Below are 27,082 nucleotides of genomic sequence, written 5' to 3' on the forward strand. Positions count from 1 at the left end.
TCCTTAAGAAGCGTACTCTCCCCAGGCAGCTTGTTCCATTCCTGAACTGCTCACATAAATGCAAACTTTAGACTCCAGAAGGTAGAAAGCCTATCAGTTAAGGAAGTATTAAAACCCCACAGGTGCTCACTTTCCCTGGCTCCTGCTTAAACAGGACAGGATCCCAGCCTTCTTTGTATAACACAAGGGAACATTGCGCTGTGGGTTAAACCACAGAGCCCTAGGGCTTGCCGATCAGAAGAATGGCAGTTCGAAACCCCGCAACAGGGTGAGCTCCACAGTGGCAAAGGAGGAAGAGGAAGGAGCAGCCCAAAGGGCTGCTTTTGGGCTGCTTGTTCCTCCTCCTCCTCCACAGCGGCAAAGGTGAACCGGCTTATACTCAAGTCAATAAGCTTTCCCAGGTTTTCGTAGGAAAATTAGGTGCCTCGGTTTATATTTGGGTCGGCTTATACTCGGGTATATACGGTACATACATTTATACATGGTCTCTCTTTTTTAAAAAGCATTTTTATTACAGATTTTCTTGATTTACAAAGGTGTGTGCAATGTCTCTCTCATATTTTTTCCATGTAACATTTTTAGAAACAATCCAGCTGTAAAATCAGCAACAACTAGACCTCCGACAACCTTCAAAAACCTCATCCTAACGACATAGGGACACGGCAGAGGGATGGTATCCACAATATACAAAATACTACTCAAGAATCCCACAAAGTCCCTAGACGCAATCAAAAAACATGGTTTCTCTTTTAAACATTTCAAGTACATGTGGTGCTTAGTTGTTTCCATTAAGCTTCCATTGTCAGTCGTGCTCATTAATAAATCTTGCTCAGTAAGAAATCAATTGTCTTTTCTGATGATGTAGTTTTCTTGCATTGATATTATTGCCACATGCTTGACAAAACAGCAGAATATGTTTCGGGGTCTGCAACTCATCAATTCAAGCCTAAAGTTAAGAGAAACAGAACTCTGAAATCAAAATATACATCCTTCAGGCTTCATAAGATTTATCAATATTTGGCCATAGCATGTGAAAAATATGAACAAACCACATATTTAGGGCCTGATCCAGCCAAAGTTAAGCACTTGAATTCCACTTATTTCCATGGAAGAGTTAAGCAAGCCTGCTTGCCCCAAAATATTAAACTTTTTTGCAATAAGGAAAATGTAGTGGAAAGTGTGGGTTCAATGCAACATCTCCGTTTAACAACTCGGAAGGAAAACTAAAAGGGTAGATAGTCTGGAAGCACCAAAAGAGTAACTGGCTCAAGGTCACTTCTTGAAAGAAATGCAGATTTAAGGCTGGGCCTTCTTGCTCCTTGCTCCTCTATCCTAGTCTACACCACTCAGGTTCAGCATAACTGACCTGTATATTAGATGTACTTAGCTACTTATCAGCGCCATGGAACTAACAGGCCTTCCCTTCTATTCACTAGTGGCTGAAGAAAGGGCCTCCTTAGAAATACATCTCCAGCATCTGGTGGTTCAGAATATTTGTGAGGAAAATATCCTAGGAAGTATTCCTCATTCTTGCTCTTGGCCAGTATTGTGCTCAGTATGTCACAAGTAACAACAGAACCAACTGAAGCTCAGTTAGTTAGTGGTGCTAACTAACCCATGCTTGTTAGACATTTCCAGGAAATATAAATCCTATCTTACAATCCATTTCTCCTTCATGACAAGCTCTTAATAAGCCTCTTATACATTGCAACACACACACAAAAACTGTGTCAAAGAAGCCATTTGTTTTCTACCTCAATATGAGCTACAACCAAGAACTAATTGGCTTGAAACTGTTTTGTTGCTTCCCCTGCCTGCCATCTGGGTGACACTTGTGTTCTTCAGATGTGGCCGCCTTTGTTTTTCTAGATGTCCTACTGGCTCCACCCTTGCATTCACTTTCTTCCTCCTCTTTGCCGATCTTTTAGTGAGACAGCTGATTAACACAACTCAGATAATGTTATTTGATTTTTTAAAAAAATAAATAAATAAACTGTAAGCCACAGAAAATCATCATTGCTGTCTGGAGTGGAATTACGCATTTTTTACTATTTAAAGTTAAAACATTAATCAATAGGCAGATGTCTCTGATGGAGCTGTCCATTGCTTATGAACTCCCATGCTGAAGCCCACCAGTTAATCATCAACGTTTCTTACAACTCTTTGTTATTCTGATAGCACAGACTAACATAGCGACTCATCTGGAGTTCATCCCCAGTGAGAGATGGTCACAGCCACTGAAGGAAATAGGAACACATGAACTTCCATCAATACAGGAAACTTTCTATGAAGTTTTTTAGCATCTGCAAAATGCAGGGTGAACCTGAGGGTGTCAGGAAGGGTCCTGCACTTTCCCCTGTAACAATTCACACACTGCTGTCTTTGGAAGTCATGTCCCACGCTTCCTTAGCAGATGTTCCACATGAGTTCTGCTCAACCCGTGAAGCACCAAACATTATGTAACATAATATCAAAATGTGGGTGGGAGTTTTACCAGGATTCCGAGTTCCACAGGTGGTATTCGCAACCATCTGCATGCAAAACATATATTCAGCCACCAAACTTTGATCCCTTCTTTAAATAGTGTAAGACCCAGTGGAACCTCCATGCATTGGGTCTAGTTTAGTTGCTTCAAGCTTCCATATTCTCATTTTCAACTTTGCACAGCATCTAGAATTGCAGGCGCCTTATAAAATAAAGGGAGAATAACAATTCGATGTTTCTACTTGCCATTTGAATTTCTGTTGTCACTGATGGTTTTATTTGTAACTGAATTCTGTATTTTGTTTTACGCCATTTTAATCTTATCATTCAGTTTTGGGTTCAGACTGTGCAAATGAATGGCCACCCTGGGACCTTCAGGTGAAGGGTGGATTACAAATACTTTAAATAAAATAAATAAACAATAAACTAGAGCTGCACTTGCATGTTGACATTTGGGAATATTATGACCTCCCAAGCAAAGCAGACCTCAATACACGTATCTAACAAACTGGTCCTACTAGGCAAAAATCACTGGTTTCAATGGAACTTTCTCCTTGGTATGTATGCATAGTATTGGAAATGAGTCCTGTGCTAGGAGTCAGCCCTCAGTGGGACTTACTTTTGAGCAAATGGCCTATGTTTGAGCTCTTTCTATAGTAGGAATGTAGCCATATACATATTGCACAAATAGACATTCATACAAGATTTGTTCAGGATTTTGTAGCAGCAAACCTTTTTTCTTCTCTGGACATTTGGCATTGCAGATCAAGTAACAATGGATAAAAGGGGTAATTTACATTGGGCTGTCTGTCTTGCTACCCTAGTTTTCTTATCTAAACACCAGCTAAACATGAGTATGAGCTGAGTTTGAAAGGCAACTACAATATTCAGATTCTTGAATAATCCATATGCATGATGTGACCTGCTGTTTATAACATTCTGAAGCTGCAGATTAGAGATGTACTAACTCACAGCTTGTCCTGATATAACACTGAACTACACTGAAGTGATGAATCATAATTACTGCAGGATAGACAGATAATCCTCATTTCTGGTGATGGGATTGAACAAAGCTTGAGCGTGTCTGTATACAGGCAGGAAAGAAGGGACTGTTTAAAAGTTCATGTACACGCAGAATCAAGCCAAATTGTATTGTAACTAGAACTCAACCAAAACTAGTAGACTTTGTGTGTGAGAGAGAAAGTATTTTTAACAGCATAGAAAAAATGGCTCTCGTTTTCTTAGAGCCTTATGGCGTTTTTTGCTGAAACGTTTGTACTTGCCATTTATTCACTCTCACCCTGCCTGACCTGCTCTCAGTGGCATCATCATATAGCCATATATGGTGTATGGCCATCTCTGACTGCATGGTATTACCCATGAAATGATTCCAGAAAGGAGGAAGTTAGAACTATTTATTTATTTTTATTTCATAACATTTATATACCGCTTGATTGTTAAAAGAAACATAAAACCACAAAGCAGTTTATGGAGAGGACACACAATAGAATTATTAGTAGAAACAGTTAAATCATTCAAAAAATTAGAATCAGCAAAAAACTAAATAATAGAATTCTGGAATTGGAAGGAGCCGTGAGGGTCACCAAGTCCAACCCCCTCAGCAGTCTAGGTTAGGCTTCTCTAAACAAGAATGTTTTTAGGAGGCACCAAGCAGTGAGATCACCTGCCTGATATCAATAGGCTATGACTATGAAGGCTGCCTTGTATATCTCCCCCACCACCACCATATTGTGTCCCTGGTTGGGATAGTGCACCACCATGGACACAAGTACCAGTCCCGTTTTCAATATGGGTGGCAGGAACAGATCTTTCCAACTACTCCACAGAACAACAAATTATTTTTCGCAAAGAAAAATGTATTCAGTCAGTTGTCAGATATTGGGTTGTATGTCAAGGTTCAGGGAATTCGACCCCCCTCCCTCATGGCTGGAGCTAGAAATGGGAAAACAAGAAGTTCTTACCATGGAATTTTATTCAATATTCAGAGGGTGGAGGGAGGGAGAGGGGGAGGGAGAGGGAGGGAGGGAGAGAGAGAGAGAGAGAGAGAGAGAGAGAGAGAGAGAGAGAGAGGGAGGATGTCGCCTCTCAGGTACAGTAATGGCATTGCTCCAAGTAAAGTTCCACCCCTCTGTCTTTCCTATTCCATGTCCTCCCTGTGCCAGCTGATCTGTGCATTCTGCCTCTGAGCTTTCTGTTCTACTACTCTCAATGCATGCTGAGTCCTGGGGGGGGGGGGGTAGGAATGCTGTCTAAAGACACTGAGTCTGTCAGCTGTCTCTCCCCTGGTGCATCCTCTTCCTGCTGTTCCTCTCCCATTATTACCCAGCTTCTCCGCTCTGCAGCCTCTGAACTATGACCTTCTGCAAACCACTGTTCTAAATCTATACTGTCCTCTTCTTCTCGGGAAGGTTCAGGAAGGGGGGGGACTGTCCCCACCATTCCTCCTCAGTCCAGTCCCTGACACCATATCCAGTATACTTGCTTTGTCAGTGAAAAGATTTATGCTAGCACAACAGACCTTTCCTTCTTCTCCACCCTCCTGCACCTTCCCCAGATCTGCTCCAGTGGCTTTTGAGAGGAGAACAGAGAACAGATTTAGGGAGCACATGGGGGGTGGAGAGAGATGGGTGTTCTGTTGTGCAAACATAAATCATAGCAGTAAGAGAAGAAACACATTGTATCTGATATTGTGTACTATTGCATACTAAATCCATGCAGAGTTTATTTGGGGGAGGGGTGGGAAATCAATAAGGAATTAGAACAGAGCAGATGTATGGGTAAATATGAAAGGAGCATGACTGATCCATTCATCCCTCGTCTGCTCAATCCTTGCCTTCCATGGCTGAGAAAAATGACCGACAGAGTCCAAAAGCCTCTTGAGGAGAGGGATGGATGGAGGGAGGGAACCTGCATCATGAGAGGAACAGGAACAATGGAACCCTGTCAATTCTCCCGAACCAGTCAGTTGTTACCACAACTGCAGTACCTTACTGAGTGTCTATCTAGGTTGTGTGCAGTTGGTTAAGGGCACTGGGAATTGCAGCTCTGTGAGGGGTAAACTACACTTCCCAGGATTCTTTGGGAGAATAGCTATGTGCTTTCAATGCATGGTATGGATGTGAGCTATGCCAGGGGCACTTAGCTTTGGCACACTGAATGAATGTAATCATCCCATTTTGTCTACTCTGAACTGACGGGTAGGGGTTCTCCACTCAGAGCTCTTCTTAAGCAGGGGGAGCCAGGGATCAAAACTGGATTCTTCTGCATGAAAAACATGTGCTGTGCCACTGAGCCTTGACATATAGTGTTTTTTAAAATAAAAAAAGTTAGATGGGGGGGTTGAAGTTATTATAAACTCTTGGCAAAAAGGCAAGATAGCTTGGAAGGTGACAAAATAAATAAGGTATCCTACACAAATAAATAAGGATTTCTTGGTACCCAAATGTCCCCGTCTGGAGGAGCATTTCCCTGCATTGTTTCACTCAGCCTAGCACTATGTGATGTCTTCCTCAAAGAGTTCTGTTGCAAAGTTGGCACAGTGTTTTCGAGAGCTCCACTGTTGACAAGCTGACGTCTCTGCCTGGGCTGGAACAACTTCAACTCTTTGTCGTGGTAAAGCTGAATTACATGGGCATGCATTTCCCCCGGTCCTAACACAGCTTCATGATGCTTTCATATACAGAAAACAGAATTATTCAGCAATGACATCACGAATATGATTTGGTTCCTAGCCACTTGTGCACTTAATTATTCTTCAAAACAGATGTTCAACGAGAGCTGACAAAACAAAGAAAAAGGACCACCAACCGAATGTTTCCACAAGTAGAGCTTTTAACTTGGCTTCACAATAATTCACCCACCCAGCCCCAAGAGGGGATTCTCTTTCAAATAGATTCAGTTGCTGAAATTGTAGTCTAATTCAATGAAAGCCCACTTGCTTCAAGTCATATTCATCCATAGTCCACACCACACCATTGCCTTCACTTATTTAATATGAGACCTAACGTGTCCTAATACTTCATTTTAATGTTTGTTTCTTGCAGGTCATCACCATAATTCAGCTGTTGTGGTTGATTCCCTGTATCTGATCATTTTGTACTTTCTAGACACATGAGGGGCTCAGAAACGTATTTCCTCCGCACGGAACAGCCTTTGTTGGGAATACAGCTACATGGGGAAATGATCTAATACAGTGCATGTAACCTCAAAGCTGCATTTCTGTAACGCGCCCTATGTAGAGCTGTCCTGAAGGTTGGGTCCAAAAGCTACAGCTGGTGCAGTATACCAGGGTTAGGCTGCTGTTAGGAGTGACCTACTGTCAGCATGGAACACTGCTGTTAAGAGGTCTGTACTGGCTGCCAATTTAGCTACTGTGCCAAGTTGGTGTATAAATTCTTCATCTGTCTAGGACAGGGGTCGGCAAGGTTTATCTTGCCTGAGCCGGATTGGTCCCGCAGAGATCCCACGATTTTTGGCATCTGCGCAGATGTGATTTCCAGTGCCGCAGAAGTGAGTCCCTGTGCCACGCTGTACCGGTTTAGCACAGCGTGCGAGCGGCCACCTCAGTTCAGGGGCGACTCGTGGGCCGGTCAAACGACCTCCACGGGCCGCTTCCAGTCCATGGGCCTTAGGTTAGTGACTCCTGGTCTAGGACCTATTTACCCTATTTACCTGTCTTTTCTCATGTCCTCCTGCTTGAACCCTTAGGCCATCATGTGAGACCTTGAACCCTTGGACCATTAAGTGAGTTTATCCTCAAGACCACATCTTCTCTCTCTGCCTCAGTTTTCTTCCCTCAGAGAGCCCCCTCTCTAGGACCACAATATCTCCTCTCTGCCATCTGTTTCTGCTTCCCCTCAGGACCAAACAATCTCCCCTCTTCATGTCTCGGTTTCCCTCCCAAAGACCACAATGCTTCTTCCTTCCTCAGCTTCTGAACCTAGAAAAGAGTCACATATTAAAAGATAATACGTCACAATAACATATACAACCCATAAAGCCATAGTCTAAAAATGTTAAAACAATATTACAGTAGCAGTCAAAAAAATCCCAGCAGAATAAAGCAGTATAAATATTTTTAAAAGAATTTTTTGTTAAAGGATAGTTATACACAGAGCATCATTAAAATGTCAATTAAAAGTAATTTGAAAGGGGGGGAGTCATCCATGGCAATCTAAAAGTCATAAGAATAAACTCTAGTTATCTTGGAGGTTTTTTGGGTCTATAGCTTAGTGTCTGAGACTATGCTATGTGTACACATCATATAAAACACCCCATTTTCAATCCCTGGAATTTCTATTCTAAACAAGGAAGCATAACAAGAGAGCTTTATATGACGAGATTGCTTTACCAGCTCAAACCATTCAAGAACAAGAATCAGTACATAATAATTCCATCTGAAGCTTTTGCTGTCAGGGCTCACCCCACATTTTCTGATATAGAATGCACTGTTTCCCTGCAGGCTGACCAGTGAGAGTCCCTCTGAGCATCAGCCGAGTCATTACCTCTCCCTTACTACTTTGTAAATATGGCATATACACATTCTGTGACTGGGGCCTTCTATGCAGACATGAGCTCCTCTCTTTCAAGCAGTAGATTAATTTGATATTAGACTGTGCTTAGCTCTAATTTCATGTGAAACATTCCCACCAGCATGGATCAAAATTTACATCAGGAGTTGATTTCCCAACAGCAAAGGCATTTCTCAGTGATGAGGTAGTTGTTCATTTCCTACAGAGCCATCAAATTAATTGGGCTGAATGAGAAACTGAGTGGATTTTGGTCTGAATCTTGCAGTTGTTCTTACTTTTTTAAAACTAAACGAAATGCTTGTAGTCTGAGACAGACACCAGGTAATATGAAATTAATCTCATTTCTTACAGTAATCCAGAAAGCCCAGTATAGAGCTAGAAGCAGAGAGTGGCCTAATGCCAATGGATTCCCACTACAAAAATGAGCTTGCATGAGCCTTAAACTTACATGGCTCCCATCAGTGGCTCATTTAGATCATTCTAGACTCTGGATTTCATGGTCTTGTGAGTGGTGCTCTTTAGATTGCCATGTGCATTTCTTCACTGTCTTCAAAACTTACTAATCCAGCCCTGTTGTGTTTGCCTCCCTTCTAAGTGTTGTTGTGAGGAGCCATAGACTTATGCCCTCCTGGGTCCAGCCCTCATGGCCTACCTCCCATCCCCACTGATCTATCTCCCACCACAACTCCTCCTTATGTGCAAGGAGAAGATGAAAGGCTTTCACTTTTCAACAAACTACGGTTCCCTATTACAACTGAAGTCAGGGAACTATGGTTTATCCTAACTAGCTAATAAATAAAACAGGATCGCAAACTGGAGTTTGATGCTGGTTTGCTAACCAGAGTTAGAAGAAACCACAGTTCCTTGAGTTCAGGTAAAGAACAAAGAACTATACCTTGTTGCAAAGTGGCAGCCTTTGATCCCTACACCATCATAGATCCAGCCATAGCAGCACAAGTCTGCATGCTTCTTATATCCAACTATAAGGTTTGTGAGCAGGATTGCAACTGACATACAGCACAACAATATGTGCCTGTCCCTAAGCACAGCATGCAACTGTAGCTGTGTCAATGAATGCACTCTATGCCTTGTTGCAACTCCCAAAGTTTGAGGTAGCAGAAACAAGTCAAATGTGTTATTCATACAAGGAACGAAGCTAATCTGTTATGCATTTCTGCTCACAAAAAAGAAACCCTCCTTGATCTCTGCAGAAATCAGCTGATGTGTGTGGACCATTTGGTCTCATTCCTGCTGCCTCCACATGTAGTTCTCCCTATGAGCATTATTAGTATTCTTAATGCCAACCAGCTGTTCTTAAACAAGCCAGCTGTACAGCTGAGCTCAATGGATTTGATGTGATTTTCTTTTTTAGAATGACAAGGTTTTGCCATATGGTCTGCCTTTTGATTATGCACACTATAAAAATGTATTTCGGAATGACATGTATAAAGCAAGTTGATAGTAATGGAACTGCCTGTGTGTCCTTTTTCACAATGCATTTTTTCATCTGTCATTCATAAATCATCAAGGAAAGTTTTCCCAATCAAGCAGTTTCCCCATAGGCTAATTTTCCTCCTTTATTCATTTTCAGCCAGTGTCAAAAATGGTCAGCTGTTCTTCATTCTCCCAACACCCAGTAGCACTCTAGGAATTAATTCCTTCAGCCAGCCCAGTTCAATGACACAATGACTGGAAGGACAGGTGGGTTAACACCAAGGGTTTCCAAACACTACGTGACATGGAGTCCAAAAAGTACCTGGGAACAGCAGGTAAAAGCCACCCATAAGTAGAAGCACTAGGGCTTTTTATCAGCAGGAACTCAATGGAACTCAATTCCAGCAACTCTCGGGTGGGCACCATTGGCATTCTATGAGAACAAGGGAGGCGTGAGTCCCGGCACCTCTTTTTCTAGAAAAGTAGAACTGAGAAGTACATTTGGAATTACTAGTCAGAGTGGGACTCCTGCCATGTAGGTTGAAAATGGACTGAACTGAGGGCATCTCATGATGTGTCATTGCTTTCAGAGAGACACTTTGGGCTAAAACATGGCAACTAGGGTATTTGTTTTTAAAAGGGTGGGAAGTTTAAAATGCATCTCCTGGGCCAACTCATTGAATAAATTATAAGTAACACTTTTAAAACAATTTAATGCCAGTTTTTAAAAACACACATCTCACTGTACTCATCCACCTATCCCTGCCCTCCTATCAAATGAACAGCATGGATTTTATGATGACTCATGGGCTAACTCCAAATGAAGGCCTCCAGCACAGGACCTGGGAAAGCATTTATAGATTGTTGCCTTGTGAAATGGATGCAGTAGCCTAATCTGCTTCAGGATGTTGGCAGGGGTGAAGCAACAGTCAACCCTGATTGCCCACTCAGGAAGGAAGGAAGGAACATTGGGGTCTTGGTGTTACAAAAGATTAATCTAATCTAATCTAAAATTTCTCACTTTTAACCCTTGGTGCCACAGCTGTTTGTGACGGAGATTTGTTCTGTTTTCCTGACTGGAAATAGTAATTGTAGTGTCATCATCACCTGTCCAGCAAAGCCAGCAAAAGGCATTAGCAGATATCATCATCTAAAAGCTACATGCTCTCAAAGAATCCTGGGAACTGTAGTTTGTTAAGATTGTTGGGATTTGTAGCTCTATGAGGGGTAAATTACAGGCCCCATGATACTTGAGGGGGATCTATGACTGTTAAAGTGGTATAAATGTGCTTTACATGTATGCTGGGATTGTTAATGAAATATTTCTATCTTTCAGAATGCTGCTGTGTTTTGTGAGTTCAGGGCAAAAATGTCCATTTCTGCTGAAGCGCCCAAGAGTGCACTTAATATTGTGTCAAGAATGATATAAAAATAGCAGCTCACACTGGCCCTGAAAAGCTACAAGACAGTTGGCCCCTTACATTGTGACTTTTACCTCAGAGCAACTCATAAAAAATAATGTTGTTGACATTTGAGGAAAAAGCAGGTTTCCTGTTTGAACTCTGACAGGTATCGGAAGATGTGAGTAATGTCAAATCTTGGGTTTGCTTTAAAGGCAGTCTGTGGTCGTGGGTTTCTCACATTTGTTGTGTGCCAAGCAGCTTTGAATTGCTTGCAGTACTTTGTCAAAAAAAAAAAAACACAACACAACACAACACAACACAAACAACAAAAAAACCTCTCGGAGATTCTTATCGAGAAGAGAGACAGGATCCGTTATGACATATGTGCAGTTGTGAACAGGTTACTGGAGATCAAAACCGTTCTATATTACAGGCTTCGCTTGCTGTAAAATGTGGTAGATGTACCTGATACCCCCAAGCAAACATTGTATTTCACTGTGTTTGGCCGGAAAGGGATGCTTTTTTGAGATCAAGCTTTTATGTTTATTTTCATTTAATATTATTTTTCTGAATCAGAGGTTAACACTTTCGACAAAAAAAAAAGTCCAGGAGGTTCCTTGTGAATTGTTGTTTTTTAAAAAAAAAATTATAAGAGCAGTTTTAACATGTGTTTACTTTTCTTTTTTTCTGAGCAAATCTGAGCCCTCGGTGCCCAGTCGAAATTAGGCAGACACAATCTCTAAGTTTCAGGCAATGGGTTAAAATGGCTTTACTTCAAGAGGCCTTTGAATAATAAAATAATAAAAATTATATATATATACACACACACACACACACACACCGCCCATCTGGCTGGGTTTCCCCAGCCACTCTGGGTGGCTTACAACATATATAAAAACACAACAAAGGATCAAACATTAAAATACAAAATATCCTATAAGAGCAACAAATAAACCAACAAATCAATAGAAACCACAAATCAATAGAAACGACAACAACGAGAAAAACAAATAAGCTGTTTATAGTTACAGTGGTACCTTGGGTTACGGACGCTTCAGGTTACAGACGCTTCAGGTTACAGACTATGCTAACCCAGAAGTAATACCTCGGGTTAAGAACTTTGCTTCAGGATGAGAACAGAAATCGTCTGGTGGTGGCAGTGGGAAGCCCCATTAGCTAAAGTGGTACCTCAGGTTAAGAACAGTTTCAGGTTAAGAATGGACCTAAGTTCTTAACCCGAGGTACCACTGTATACCAAAATTAAAATAACTGCCAACCCCAACTAAACAACATCAACCCAACGAAAACAAAACAGATGAACCAAAATTAGAACCGTTTAAAACATGTAAAAACATTTTAGCCAGTTGCTCCAGCACCATGAATGTTGTCCTACTGTTCTACTGTGAAATGTTTTAATCTATGTAAGCCGCTATGTAAACCACTTTGAGACATATGATGAAAAGGAGGGTGTACTTTTCTTAAAAATTAAATAAAAACATCTCTGGTGCTATTTGGTACTGCTACCTAATGTTAGAATAAGGGCTGGCCCGATGTATTCTGCTACCTGAGGAGAAAGACTAGCTAGTGTTTCCTATTCCTCGTATAGAAACTGATGAGACTTCCAGCATACTCATGCTTCAACAATGGAAAAGGGACAGCATCTTCCAACACAGCTGAGTAGTTATTATTTAATTTATTAAACGCCTTTTACACAATCGCCCCAAGCTCATGTAGAATAAAAACTACAAAAACCAGTTTAAAACCCAGTGGATACACTTAAAACAAAACTGAAACAATACAAAGCAGACACTCGTGATGAAGACCCATTTATCAAGCAGAGAAAGACTGTCAGAATAGTTCTTTAGGAAGTCATTTTATTTTAACTTTTTCTGTTTTCTTTCTTTTTCGGGTTTGTTTTTTTTAGTTTTATTCTTACTTGATTGTGTAATTGTGTGTAATGGTGTGATTGTGCAGTTGTTTTTTGTAATTGTTTAGACTGTTTGTGTTTGTGTTATTATTTGTATTATCTTAAAGAAATTTCAATAAAACCTGTTTTTTACCTTCAAAAGAAAGAAAGAAAGAAAGAAAGAAAGAAAGAAAGAAAGAAAGAAAGAAAGAAAGAAAGAAAGAAAGAAAGAAAGACTATCAGAATAAAAATGTTCAATTGTTTCCAGAAAGTAAAGATACTGAGCACCTTACAACAGTGATACTGTTTTACAGAAGGGGCAGCCATATTGAAATCCCTGATCTGAGTTACTGCAGAGCAGACTTCTGAGATCTTTGGAACTTGCATGAGAAACTCTCTCACTGACCACAGTGATCTTCCGCATACATAAGGGATAAGCTGGTCTCTCAAGTAACCTGGTTCTCAGGTGTATTCACTGGCGGAGGAAGAGGAGTGTGGGGGGAGCAGTGCGATACCGGTGGGGTGCCATTGCAGCTGCCTCCCCTGCACATGCTGGCTGCCATGCCCCCGCAGGCAGTGTGCCACGCCCCAGAACACGCGTCATGCCCCTGCGGGCTGCGTGTCACGCCCCTGGGACACGCACCAGCCCCACCCCTGCCTGCTCTCCGCCCCCCGGTCCCAGAGCATGAAGCTCCGCCACTGGGTGTATTGGGCCTTATATGTTAGTACCAACACCTTGAAATTGGCCCTGTAGCAGATTGCCAGCCAGTGAAAATCCCGCAAGCAAAGCATTGTATGCTTGTGGTAGTTTGTCCCCACAATCAACCTAGCCACCTCTTGACTAGGTTACAGACTGAAGAGCAGGAACTGTCTAAATAGGTGATGGAAGAAACTCACAGCATTGTTTAAAATTAAATTATTAGTTTTTTCTTTGTATTGAGTAACATTGATTTTAATTCTCTGCAACAGTTAATGTCAGGGTGTCCCTGATCTGTCATTGAAGTGCTCCTGTTCTGACTTTCGTCCAGCTGGTATGTGGTTGCTGACTATGACTTGACACTTTTATTGTAACTAGTTTTACAATGTGATCTATCAGTAGTTCTTAAAAGCCCTCTGCTCTAGCCTTCATTTCAATGGCAGAATAGGACAATATTCAGTGCCATCAAGTTCCCCAAACCTGTGATTGTAAATATAACCTTAATGCCATTCTACATAATAAACATTAAGATGGGTGATTGAGATGGGTGATGGTGGTTTATAATGAATTTAAAACAATTCTTTTCAAACAAAACTGTTGAAATGGCTCATTAAAATGTGCTGCTCCTTTGATGCTCAAGGTATTGATGTACAAGCAACTGTACTTCACATTCAAAGGAGAACACAGGGCTTTGCTGTGACATCCATATTGATCACCTTCTTTTTGTTAGAATGTGTTACCCTGTAATAAAGCCAGGTGTGCTCATTCTCTACAGAGGATCTGAATATTAATGCACCATCAGATTGGCCCTGATTTGCACCGAGACTCGAGACTCATCATACAGAGGTGCCTTGTGCATGGCACTAGAGCTCGGTTATTAGGAGTTGTTTGTGCTTCACAATGTGAACAATTATGCCTTAGAAAAATACAGCCTCATTTCACGTTATATTAGCAGTCCTCATTTTCCAAGCACTGCCTAGAAAAAAAGATTAATTAGGACTTACGCTTTTTTACCAAAAAAAGAGCAATTCTATGCAAATTTACTCAGAAGTAAGACCCACTGTGTTCAGTGTTGACTATTCGCATTTAAACGCCTGAGAACACAATAGAATTTCTATGTAGACTTACTGTACATAGGATTGCTCTCAATTAGAGTTGTTTATGTATAGTTGAGGCTCCAATCCTTAATGCACTTCCTAGAAGGTAAATTCTATTGACCTCAGTGGGATATATTTTAGTAACCATACTTAGGATTGTAGTGCACATGTTAAGCAAGTATGCTGTGGGGAGGATACAAAACTGTACACAGTGTTAAAATAATTTATTGAAACCAGTAATTTATAATCAATAAAATAATTTATTGAAACTAGTGTTTAATCACTTGTAAACCATCCATAAAACAAACACACTTTTTATCCCCTTCTTCTGTGAAAGGTTTCATTTTTTACAATAACCCACACAAATGAGATTTTTAAAAGCCATGCTGACAGCTTTCGGCATCAAGATTATTGAATAAAAACACTGAAGGTATACATTTCAAACAAACATTTTTTATTCCAAGGATGGGGGAACCTGTGACCCTCGAGAGGTTGTTGGACTTCTTCTCCCATCACCCTCAACCACCGTGGCCAATGCTCAGGGATGATGGGAGTTGTAGTCCAACAACCTCTGGGGGGCCACAGATTCCCCATCTTTGCTTTATTAAAATTATCTGAAATTTCCTTTTGTCACAGATCCGCTGTCATTATCTGCCCCTCAAAATATAGCAGCTCTAGTGTTCCAGATTTCTGACTAACATTAGTCCAGGTCCAGATCCAGAGATTCTTGCAAGAAATGTTAAGCACTGCATTATGGTCTACAGGTCTCCTGTTGAAAGGGAAATTGGGGGCTAGTAGATTCAGCCTCTTAACCCCTATCCCCGCCAACAGGTGATGCACATGTGTTGAGCAACAGCCCCAGTCAAGCATTGGAAGCTACATGCTGATCAGCTGTCCACTAATGGATAGATATAGCATACACAGCACCTTATTGCATATATACACGACTCATTTCACTGCTGGACTTACGTCTTGATTGGTTTGGTGTTGTAAATTCTGCTGACACCACACCTATTTGGATAAAGGAGGGTGTGATAGATCAATACGCTTAGTATGCTAAAGTTACATGGAAATTGTTCAGTACATTTCATACAGCAGTGGGAGGTACGTGCCACTTTAATGTTTCTATGTTTAGTTACCTGCTAGCAAACTTGTAGTGGAATATAGATAGGGATCTTAGGTATAACTGTACCTGTGGTGAAAGGGTTTGCTGATTTGTAGCTAGATAAAGACAGAATGGAAACATCTGTCAATTGTAACTTCACTCTACAGCAAGACAGTTCAGCACAGATATTGCTTTAAAGATACTAGTCGTTTTACTCTTCTGGAGACAAAGTTTTAAAAGTAAAAAATCCTGTTAATTTATCCAATTTTGGGATAATCAAACATTTTTAAAAACGATGCACATTTGTATTCACATGTATTGAACACCCCCACACTAAAGATTTTAATGTTAAAATCCATTTTGAAAAACTGTCTCCAAGTTTGGGAGCTGTATCTCAACTTTTCAAAAAATCCAAAATTGGGACTATGCCTGCAATTTTACAAAAATCCAATATGTTTTCTGTTATTTGTACCAACTGAAGTTCAAAATTCCCCATTATGAAATATTGGGGGAAATCTACAGAAGATGAAAGGTATTTTAAATTGGAGGTTGATTTGCCCTTCACTAAAAATTAAAAATTCTGGAATATGACATTTCCCCTATTACTTATTTTGAACAGGAGGCAAGTATGTCAAGTTTGATCTTCTAATATTATTTCATGCAAACAAGAATGAGAGTTCAATGCAGCTGAATGCTAATGTGCACTTTTAGTTTTAAATTGGATATATTTCACAAAATTTGTCAGAAAACAACAGAAATGTTAACAAAACCTATTAACAAAAACTATCTCCAAAGGATGAGGATTATTAACATCCTTAAGAGGAGTACAAAGGTGACGGGGTAACTCCAAGAGACAGTAAGGAGTAGTGGGTGCTCCCTACTTGCTCTCCCAGTTATCAGATTCAATCCATGTTCCCCTAACATGGCTTTTTCCACACCTTTGCTCCCCCAACCTAATTTGTCTGGAGTCAGTGACAGAGATTGTATGTGACTAGGATAGGAGGAGGGATGCTTAGCCCTTCCCCAACCAGTCAACTTCCCACTGAAAATCAATATACACATTGCTTTTTTCCGCATTGAATTCTATGCTTGTGTTTTGCAATGTGTTGTGGCAAGAGAAAAGCGAAGCTAGACTGAATGCCCTCTTTCTAAGATACGATCACAAGGGCTTGGACACAATGAAAGCATTCAACTACTCTGGCCAAGTCAGCATTGTGATGATTGTGATGACTAAGGCTGCGTGCACACTATATCTTTAAAGCACAATTAAAGCGCGTTCTTTCCTTCAAAGAATTCTGGACACTGTGGGATTATAGTCATAGCAACCTTTGATAAATTATGCCTGACTGTGCAATTGGTGATCACATACATCACATATAGATTGCTCCTCCCTTCCAGCCTATAAATGTAATTTTTGGGGGGGTCAGTGGTACCATAATGTTTAGAAATCCCAAAGAACATGAGAAGAGCCCTGATGGATCAGGTCAAAGGCCCATCTAGTCCAGTGTCCTGTTCTCATGGCAGTCAAGCAGATGCCTTAGGGCCACTCCACATTTTCTAGTTTACTAGCTCTGGAGGAAATCCAATCCAGATTTTACTTATGGGTTGAATTATCTCTACAAATTGGACTTGGCTTGGCAGCCATGATAGATCCTGGTGGGCCTCACTCTACATCTTTGTTTAAACGAAAGTTGCTTTAATCAAATCCCAGACTTTGCCCTGAACATTTATCTGTGATTTACAGGGCCCCATGTTAAATCTTACAGGTTCTAGGCAGCATTGTTACTGTACTGGGAAGAGAGAACAACAAAGTGATTTTCCCCCCATGTGCATATTATTTTAATATAAACCTAAGGTTGCTATTTATGTGAGTCACTGCTTGTTTATTATAGATCTCTATTGCTCCATTCTTCCGAGTAGTTCAGGGTGGCATACACAACGCTGCTCCGTTTTATCATCCCACAATGTCTGTGAGGTAGGTGAGACTGGAATGTACCGACTGAGCTAATGTCACCCTGTGAGCTACATGACTGCCTGGAGATTTGAACCCAAACCCCCCCAGTTCAAGACCAACACTTGACACACTACAAAAACAGTGAAATGTGAAGGTGCACGATCATCCAGAACCCACCAGGCCAACTCTGTTGTGAATTTAAGTAATCCACATAAATTAAAGCTGCAATCCTTGCCTGGTAACATAGAACATCAGTAAGTTCCAATGATCACAGTTGTAGAGGGTGGGATAAGATGACCCTTTGGATCCCTTCTATGATTCTACGCTCTTAATTTTGAGTAAACATGCACACCATTTTGAGCTGCACATCTGTGAGGCAGACATTCATTAATGTTTTGGAACAGTTCTGGGAAATGATACATGATCAAAGCCATGCATAGCTTGAGCCTTAAGAGCTAAATGTGTGAAAGGACACTCCACTTGATTGCTCAACGGAAATCTGTGTTACAGAACTGAATTAATTAGCAGCCTCTCCTTTGATAGGCAGGGAGTTGCAATGTCCTTCTCCGTTTCAATAATGAATTTATTATCATTGTAGGGGGGGGATCTGGTTAATTTCTCTCTTATAAATGTCCATATTGGACAAGCACTTTGTTCAAGTTTGTTCTCAAGGCCATTTGTGGAACCTGATGCACACACAGCGCTCCCAGTGGTGCCTGTCCCCAATGCATTGCATTTCTTAGTAATTTTAACACTGACCTTATCCTAACAGCCTATTATATGGCTGGTAAACTTTAAAGTGCTTCATGAAATCACAGCTCTGTGTCAAATCACCATGGAATTTTACATCCGCTTTCCAACACTAAATCTCTTCTAGCTGAAGTCCAGAAAAGCTAAATTGCTCCTTACTTTCAACCAAGCAATTATTCACTTGACGCTTTCTGAAAAGATTTTGTGCACAGTCTTATATGTCTCCACTCTTTAGTTGTTTACATTCAAACCAGCATGTGGGGTTAAATGTTAAAAGTGAGATCTGCTTTAATTTATTTGTTCAGTTACTTCATAGAAATGAGCATCTAGCTGAAGCTTCCTTCTATCTGGCCCAGATTTAACAGGAAAATAATTTTGCAGATGTTAACTATCAGAAATAATGAATGGATAAAAAGTCCTGGCATGAAGCGGCACTGTTGGTATCGGAGAGCAGAATTCCATTGACTAACTTGCTCATTCATGCAATAGTGAATGTGGTTCTTGAAGCATATAATAATTAACTATGAATGGAACACAATGCTCAGATTCAGCCTTTTTATCTCAGTCATTGGTTTTGTTTTGTTTTTTAAAAAAAACCAAAGACCTGTTCATGAATATCAAGGATTCTGTTAATTCACAAACACTCAGGAATGTGTACTGTATGTTACAGTGATGCCTGCTAAGCAATTCCACTCGAAAAGGTGGATGAAATCTATCTTTCTTGCATTCATACCAACACCATGGCATCTGCACAGCATCTGAGAAAACACATACAGCAAGGACTGGCCAACTGTTGGCCACAATGGGAAACAGATGAGTCAAACAGGTCATAACTGTAAGGTAACTGGACAGACAAGTGGTTGGCATTCACACACTTAGTGGTTGGCAATTTCTTTTTTTAAACACAAGTGATAAGGCTGGAAGCCTTGCCACCTACTCCCAGATCAGTAGGTTAGAATGTGAAATCACCAAGATGTAAATGAAATGCACTGCCTGTGCTGCAAGGCATGTGCCCAGCCAGTCAAGTCACAGGACTGAATGCTTGTGTGGGATGGCACAGCATCCTGTTCTTTATCTAATGTTTTGATATTGGTGTGGTCGTATATGCAACTGTTTGTGCTGATAGTGTGTGCATCTGTTCTATGTGTTCTGCTGTGCTGTACAGAATATGCTTGCCCATGATTGTGCTTTATCTATAATAATAATAATAATAATAATAATAATAATAATAATAATAATAATAATAATAATAATTTATTTATACCCCGCCCATCTGGCTGGGTTTCCCCTGCCACTCTGGGCGGCTTCCAACAGAATATTAAAATACAATAGCATATTAAACATTAAAAGCTTCCCTAAACGGGGCTGCCTTCAGATGTCTTCTAAAAGTAGTTGTTTTTTTCTATCTAGTAGTTGTTTGTTTCTATCTGTCCAACTTGTTTCTGATTCTGCATAGTGCCTATGTATGTTTGGTTTGATATGCTCTCTGCACTCTCTCTGAAAAGTGCCAAATGTTTTCCGCTGAGTGCCTGGGAGGAACTTTATTTCCTGTCCTGTTGCCGCTGCCATGCCTATAGTAGTAGCAAGTTGTATGTGTAAAATGAATTCCAGTCTTAGGAATCATTTTGATGTACTTTGACCTTTACTTTCCTAAGGGATGTTCACACATTACTTTCAAAGATTACTAGAGTACACAAATATTTGAGCTGCACACTCATACAGTAATGCAAATGAAATATTCAATGGGTGTACAGTCTGTGTACACAACACTTGAGCTGTACAAATGAACAAATGTGCATTCTTTCACACCCAAACACCTGTACATGTGTGGAGATAGCTTATATATGTTTTCAGTGCAATGTGTGAGTAACCCCATAGTTTAGAATCTAAACTAATCGCCATGTCAGGTGAAATGGTGGAGGAAGAAGAAGAAGAAGAAGAAGAAGAAGAAGAAGAAGAAGAAGAAGAAGAAGAAGAAGAAGAAATGGCTGGAAAATATGTGGTGCAATTGGGTTTTGTAAGCTGCAGTTAATAAATCCAGTGGGAACACTTTTTTCCTCAAAAGTCATATCTTAAATAATTATCCGTCAGTTTCCTTTATATATTTAAAGCATCTGTTAGCATTTGTAGCTATATTCAGTCTGCAAAAAAAACATTTGAAATGCAACGCTATGCTTGTCTATTTTTTGAAATGCTCAGTGGTCACAGTCTTTTATTGCTTGTACTTAGTGGTTTACAAGTCGTTTTATCTTCTGTGCATTAGCATAAGTAGTGTGCTATATAAAGCCTCCTAAATATATATTTCAGCAAGGCTGCTAGCCCATCGCAGAACGGAACCTCTGAGTTACATTCAACCGTCAAATACTGGGCAATACATTTCTAGGCAAAAACTCCACATAAGGTACCCTAAATACACTTCCTGTACAGGACTGACAGTCACAAAAATAAACATGTACAATATACCATTTTTCTTTACAAATATATTTAGATGTGTGTGGCAGCAGCTAAGAGAATCTGTGTATTTCCAGGAACATCAACTCTGGAGCTGATGTTCAAGGTTCCAAATCCCAACCATGAATTTGATAGGTGGTATTGAGAAAATCAGTAGCGGCTGGTTCACATCCTTGCCCCACTATGGTTCAAGTACGCATGAGGGAAGAGTAGGGCTGCATACCCATACACTGTGCACATGAAGCCAGGAATGATGTGAGAACTATGTCTGTATGCACATGTATGCCCCAAGTGCCATCAACACATTTGCTCAGGTGTGTGGAGAGGCATGTGCACCTGTACCACCATCACATGGGGTTGATGAATGTATGAAATGCACCTTTTTGTTTCATGTGGCGCGAAAGTTCAATCTGTGATGTATTGTCAGCGAACAGTCTCGTGTTGGTAAAGGCATCTCTTGAAGCTTCTGCCAACAAGTGAGCATGCCTTTGTGAGTTTCTTAGTGGTAAGACAAAGACACCTACCTCAAAAGGCTGTCTTTAATCTTACTCTATGTCCTAAATCCTGGTACAGTACTGAAATCAGATTCTGTTTTTGGGGTTCCACCATCTTGCTGAAGCTAAGCAGCTTTTGGTTTGGTCAGTATCTAAAAACCACATGCAGATGACTTTCCAGGATGGGGAAAAGGTGCAATACAAATAATAACATTAAATAAGCACTAAATAAACTCTGGTCCACTTAAGCCCTGGACATAGTAGCTGTTTTTGTTTATGCTCCTTGTCTTTCTCTCTCTCTCTCTCTCTCTCTCTCTCTGCATAACTCCATTCCTGTTTCTCTAGGAAATAAAGAAATGAGAGATATTGATGTGAAAAAGAATCATAGAATTCTAAAGTGACCATGCAGGGTCATCTAGTCCAACCCCCTGCAATGCAGGAATCTTTTGCCCAGCGTAGGGCTCGAACCCACAACTCTTAGATTTAGAGTCTCATGCTGTACCCAATGAGCTTTCAAAAGTCCATGGCAGCTTTTCTTGCGAAGGCCTGGCCTATCTGAAACACTTTGCATGTTTTCTTTCTCTTTCCCCTTCCCTATTTTTCCCTCAATCTTTCATTTTCATATTTTGAATTATAATGACTTTATTGAATTGTATTCATTGTTTGCGTGAATTTGTTGCTGCTGTTTGCTTTATTAATATGCCACAGTGTTTGATAATATAGTGTTTGCAATGTTTGTTGCTTTGTTAATGTTATCGTGAGTTGCTTTGCGCTCAACATTTGTTGTTCGAAGTGAGGAATACAAGTATGAAATCAAATCTTCTCTACTATTAAATAAATGCTTGAAAACATCCCACTAACATCTTCAAAAGGCTCCTTAACAGGTCAGCTGGAGCAACTTCAGATGAAACAAGACATAGCTCCATCTGCCTATTTGCAATCCTTCTACACTGTTTTCATCCCCTCCTTCTGCTACATTGCCACATTCATTCATTTTCTTCCACCGCTGAAGTCCCTGTTGGATAAACATTCCAAGAAAACAAAAATATTTTGCAACTGAAATAAATTAGGGGGGAAATGTGCAAATAATAGGTTCTGGGTGTAGGATGGATGCGTGCTGCAATCCAATGCATGTTTGAGTTCCTCTAAGTTCAATGGGCCTTACTCTGGGCGAGCACACAGAGGATTGCAGCTTTCATTTTCTATCTGCAAAGTTGGGTTCTTTAAATAGTCTTTGCCACGGCAGAACATGTTGAGTGCGATTGTCCATTTTCACCGTATGTTCTTTCTGTCTCTGCTGAGAGATCCAGCGAGAAATGTTTTCCGCACACATCTGATTGGCAAATACACCTTGGGGCTGATCCAGTTGTGTGTCACATCCTCCCCATCTCTTCCCATGTATGCTTCTCCATGCTTCAGTTTCTGGCTGCCAACAACCTCCCTTGCCTTTGAAGCAGCCATTCCACAAATAGAGCGAGCTTCACCCTCATAAAGCGTTCTTTAGGAGTACCTCCTCTGACAACATTGGGTTATAGCATCACCTGTGAAAATCAGTTGCTTTACTTGTTTGCACACACACACAAAATCCTAAAATTCATTGCTACTTACATTTCTGAGTTTTCAGCAGAATACATGACGTTTTTATCCATGTAGACAAACAGATTGGACTGATTACTCAATGTGACTTAGGCGCTGCCGACACAAGAGTATGGTCTTTAAACGAATTGGGGGAGGGGGGATCAAAAAGCCAAATAATCCCTTTAATTATATGCTTAAGACCCTGAATGGAAGAAATTAAGGGATATGAAGAAACAAATGTATACTAATTATTCCTTGTTTTGCAGCAAATGTATTTCTATGGTAACCACTGTGGTCTTAGAAGAAATTAAATGACTTTTAAAATCAGATCATCAGCAAAGTTACCCAGTAGAGCCACAAACCAATACTCTTCCAAATAAGTTTTTAGATGATGAAGGAGAAAAGCATTCATTTCCCCAGCTGTTGGCCATTAGAATGACGAAATGGCATTTTCATTAAAAACCACCAAGTAAAGGTTTTCTTATTTGTTATGGGAGAAGGGTGTGGAGCTTTTCGGGGTGGGGGAGGGGAGGCCTTCTTTTATACACTGCATGTCTCAGTATAATACGGTATAGGGAAGACGTATGGATCATTTCCAGGGTCTACATTGTCTGGTGAATAGACAATTAAGGCACACCACCCCTGAATTTTTAGGCGCCTTCTTAAATGTAACTTAATCCTCCAGCCATATAGTACTTGTACTAGCTTTCCGTTAATCCCCCTGCAGTGCAGGGCCCATATTATGGAAAGATCCACAGACCCCCATAAGAGTTTGGTACCTTTTCTCCTTATACTGTACTGCCTCCCATTCACCCAGAAGGGGCAGAATCTGCTGTGCATCTGTAACATTTGATTTCCGCTTCCATCTCCTAATCCTAAACACTTAACTTAGGAAGCAAGTTATGATTATATGAATGGGGCTCGTTTCTGCACAAACAGGACAGACCCTGCAAGTGGAGAAGGTTGACTTCAGCCTTGTGTACTCTGCCTTTAAGGAGGGGAGCTTGAAGCCCCCATGGTCCACTGATTTATAAACCGAGGGAATTCCCAGTTTGAAGGATGCTGCTCCAGTTAGAGGCATCGGTCGGCTCTTGAATCCATGGCCATATAAATGGTTCCTGGGGACCTGCAGGGTGGGTGGAAGTCTCCTCTCTCTACCCTGACCCCCTCTCACTAATAGCAAATTATGGCAGCTCTATTCAATATATTTTTGTTCTTTCGGGTCCTTTAGAATTCCTAGAATGCAAAGCTGGAATGTAACGTTCAGTAATGCTCTGGATCTTTTCTGCTCCAATATCCCCCAAAGTCTGGCCCATTTCACAGAAAAAAGGCAGCCTATAATCAATCCGATTGTAGCGTTCCACAAGTAGTGGCAAGGAAGAGCAAACTGCACCATTTTAGAATTGGCTGATGAATACAATTTATCCAAAGGACTAGTTTGCGCAACCCTGATTCTAATCCTGGCAAAATTAGGATGCCATAGTCTCTGACTATGGTGGAGGATTTAATGTTGAACCATCACATTTTGTGTTGCAGAATGAAACGCAAGTATGACTCAGTGCCATTAGCAACATGGAGTGACCCCAGCCAGAAATAGCAAGAGCAAAAGACTGGGTATATTGTCACCTGAAGGCTAAGACATGCATTGCTCACATGGTGTCAATCTTGCAACTTCTGAAAGGCTAATGACTTCTTCTCCAAAGTCTGGCACTGGGTAGCTTCATGCTGCAAATTATACCAGGTCATAAAAATGCAGCATTTCATCAGTAGGGACCATTACTGGCTGAAATTCAGCATAATTAATATTTGCTCCCTTTCTCTGGCTGCTTAGTCATGCTCTCTGTCCTGGATGGCATGTATTCATAAGGACCTTTCCAAAACTAGCAAGCAAAGAAACAATTCCCCCTCCTGCCACACAAACTGCTAGTTTCAGAGCACTTCTGTCCTGTTTTTGCCTGAGACAGAGAATTGTATATAGTATCTCTAAGGAATCGATCCTCGTATTGTACTCAGTATCTTGCCATTTATTCTTTAGTGAAAATCTAACTTTCAATTTGATTTCAGTAGGGTATAAGCTTTGTTAGGTGGAAGAAACATAAAATGTATTGGCAGAAATTATTGAAGAAGTAACTCGTGAAACAATTCAAAAGAAATGGGAGAAAAATTAATGAAGTCAGAGAACAGAGGAACAGATTCTGGACCATGTGCCTGAGCACAGGAATGATGGCAACGTGAAAGAAAACTGTTTTAATATTCAGTATCAGTTGCAACTCATACAAAAAAAAAAGGTAAGTATTTTGCTGAAGACATAATTATACATTCTGGGGTTTTGTTTTGTTGTTTTGGCATAATTAACAGGCTATGTCTCATTGTAGTAGCACACCGGGTAATGATTCTAGAGCATCTTAAATTATAATATTCCATATGGTGCTGTTTTATGTTTCTGAACAGAAATGACGCTTAACCTGGCTATGTAATGGCACAGCTCACACTCTGTCTATGTAGGTTGTTTTAAAATGTTTTTAATATTATGTTTTAATGCTGTAAGCTGCTTGAGACCTTAGGGTGAAGGGTGGACAATTATTTATTAGTTGTGGTGTTGGTGGTAGAAGTTGCTTTAGAAAAAGAAACACCCATATTTATTTATTTTTGCAGAAGTTTACTGTGCCAAGTACCTTGACCATTCCATAGCCGTCCACTAGGGGGTGCAGGAAGCCTAGCACCTTCTGCTATCTACTATGATTAATTGCATTGTCTGCCTGCCTCAGCTCCTCCTGCTGCTGGTGTCAGAATTTCAGAACATCCACGCTCTTGTGTGGCAGCCCATGGGAGCCCTCGGAAAGCCCAATATAAACATAGAGAACTCAAATCCCTGCTGCTGCTGCACACCTCCTAATACTATGGCCACCATGCAACACCACCCTGTTTTGTGACTTTAACAGGTGCACATGTATAGAAACAGCTTGCTGAATGCAATCAATTATTAAAGTGTCAATAACTCCTGGACAATTCCCCCCCCCCTTGTGCACAGATCTCAAGTCTTTAGGCCCTGAGCACCTGGGTTTGGGCTGATTTAGGCCTTGAAATAAGCTGTGTGAGCAACCTTACTGCAAGCTACTCGTTTTGAAGGAAACCGAACTGTCTAAAAGGCTAATGGATACACTCTCCCATTAGATCTGTCTGTACTACTGCCAGGTTGTATGTCAAATGCATTATTTAAGGCAAAGGGCATTGATTTCCAATGTGGCGACAGCTACAGGAAAATGACATGCCAATAACTGGCTAAAGGCTGACATTCTAGGAGAACAGGGGTGGGCTGACACTTTGAATAGTCTACTGGCATACCTCATCTGTACTTAGTGGTCCTCTGTATGCTCTATGGCATTAGAAGTGCCTGATGCACTGGTTGAGACCAAAGCACAGCTAATCCTGCATTCTTTGCAAGACTCCAAACGCTAAGTGGTCCACCAGAAATTGGAGGGCCGCCCAATTCCTACTTGGTTCTGGATAACTCTGAAGTGTTTGGAGTGTGTTACATACAATCAAGCTGTTAGAGCCCAGAAATGGGCTTTTTTCTTTTTCATTAGAAGTAATTTGTTTATTATTGAAATTTTTTAAAAAAGGCTTGAACGTTCATTTATCAGTTTTTAAATATTGATTGATTGGCAAGCAGTGCATGGTGATCACCATAATTTGCTTTTACATAGCACATAGCACATTTTCATGTTCAGAGTGCTTCAGATACAATATCTCAGTAAGAGAAAGACCAGTATTAATTTTACTCCCCATTATTGTCTGGTTTGTAGGTGGCTGGGAGAGAGTGTAGTGGCCTATCAAGGCCCACCCTGTAAATTTACTGCTGAATTGAGAATTCAGGGACTTCCAAGCTCTCAGCTCAGCCTTCTTCCTTATTTCCCCTCAGGTTGGATTCTCAATATCCTTGTTCACAACTTATGCTTTGTCATGACTGAAAGGAAAGCAATACAATATAATTTAAAGTAGTATAGATAACATCTGTGCAAAGCAAGGTGTAATATAATAAAACCCATAGGGCTTATTTGTTCCGCATCCCACATTGTGGTACTCACAGTATCTTTAGATTTATGACCTCTTAATTCATAGTTTCATTAGAGTTACAGTGTTAGCATTACTTAAGCAAAGGAAATCGGCAATTAAA

Source organism: Lacerta agilis, chromosome 2 (genome assembly GCF_009819535.1).
Source record: "Lacerta agilis isolate rLacAgi1 chromosome 2, rLacAgi1.pri, whole genome shotgun sequence".
NCBI lineage: Eukaryota > Metazoa > Chordata > Lepidosauria > Squamata > Lacertidae > Lacerta > Lacerta agilis.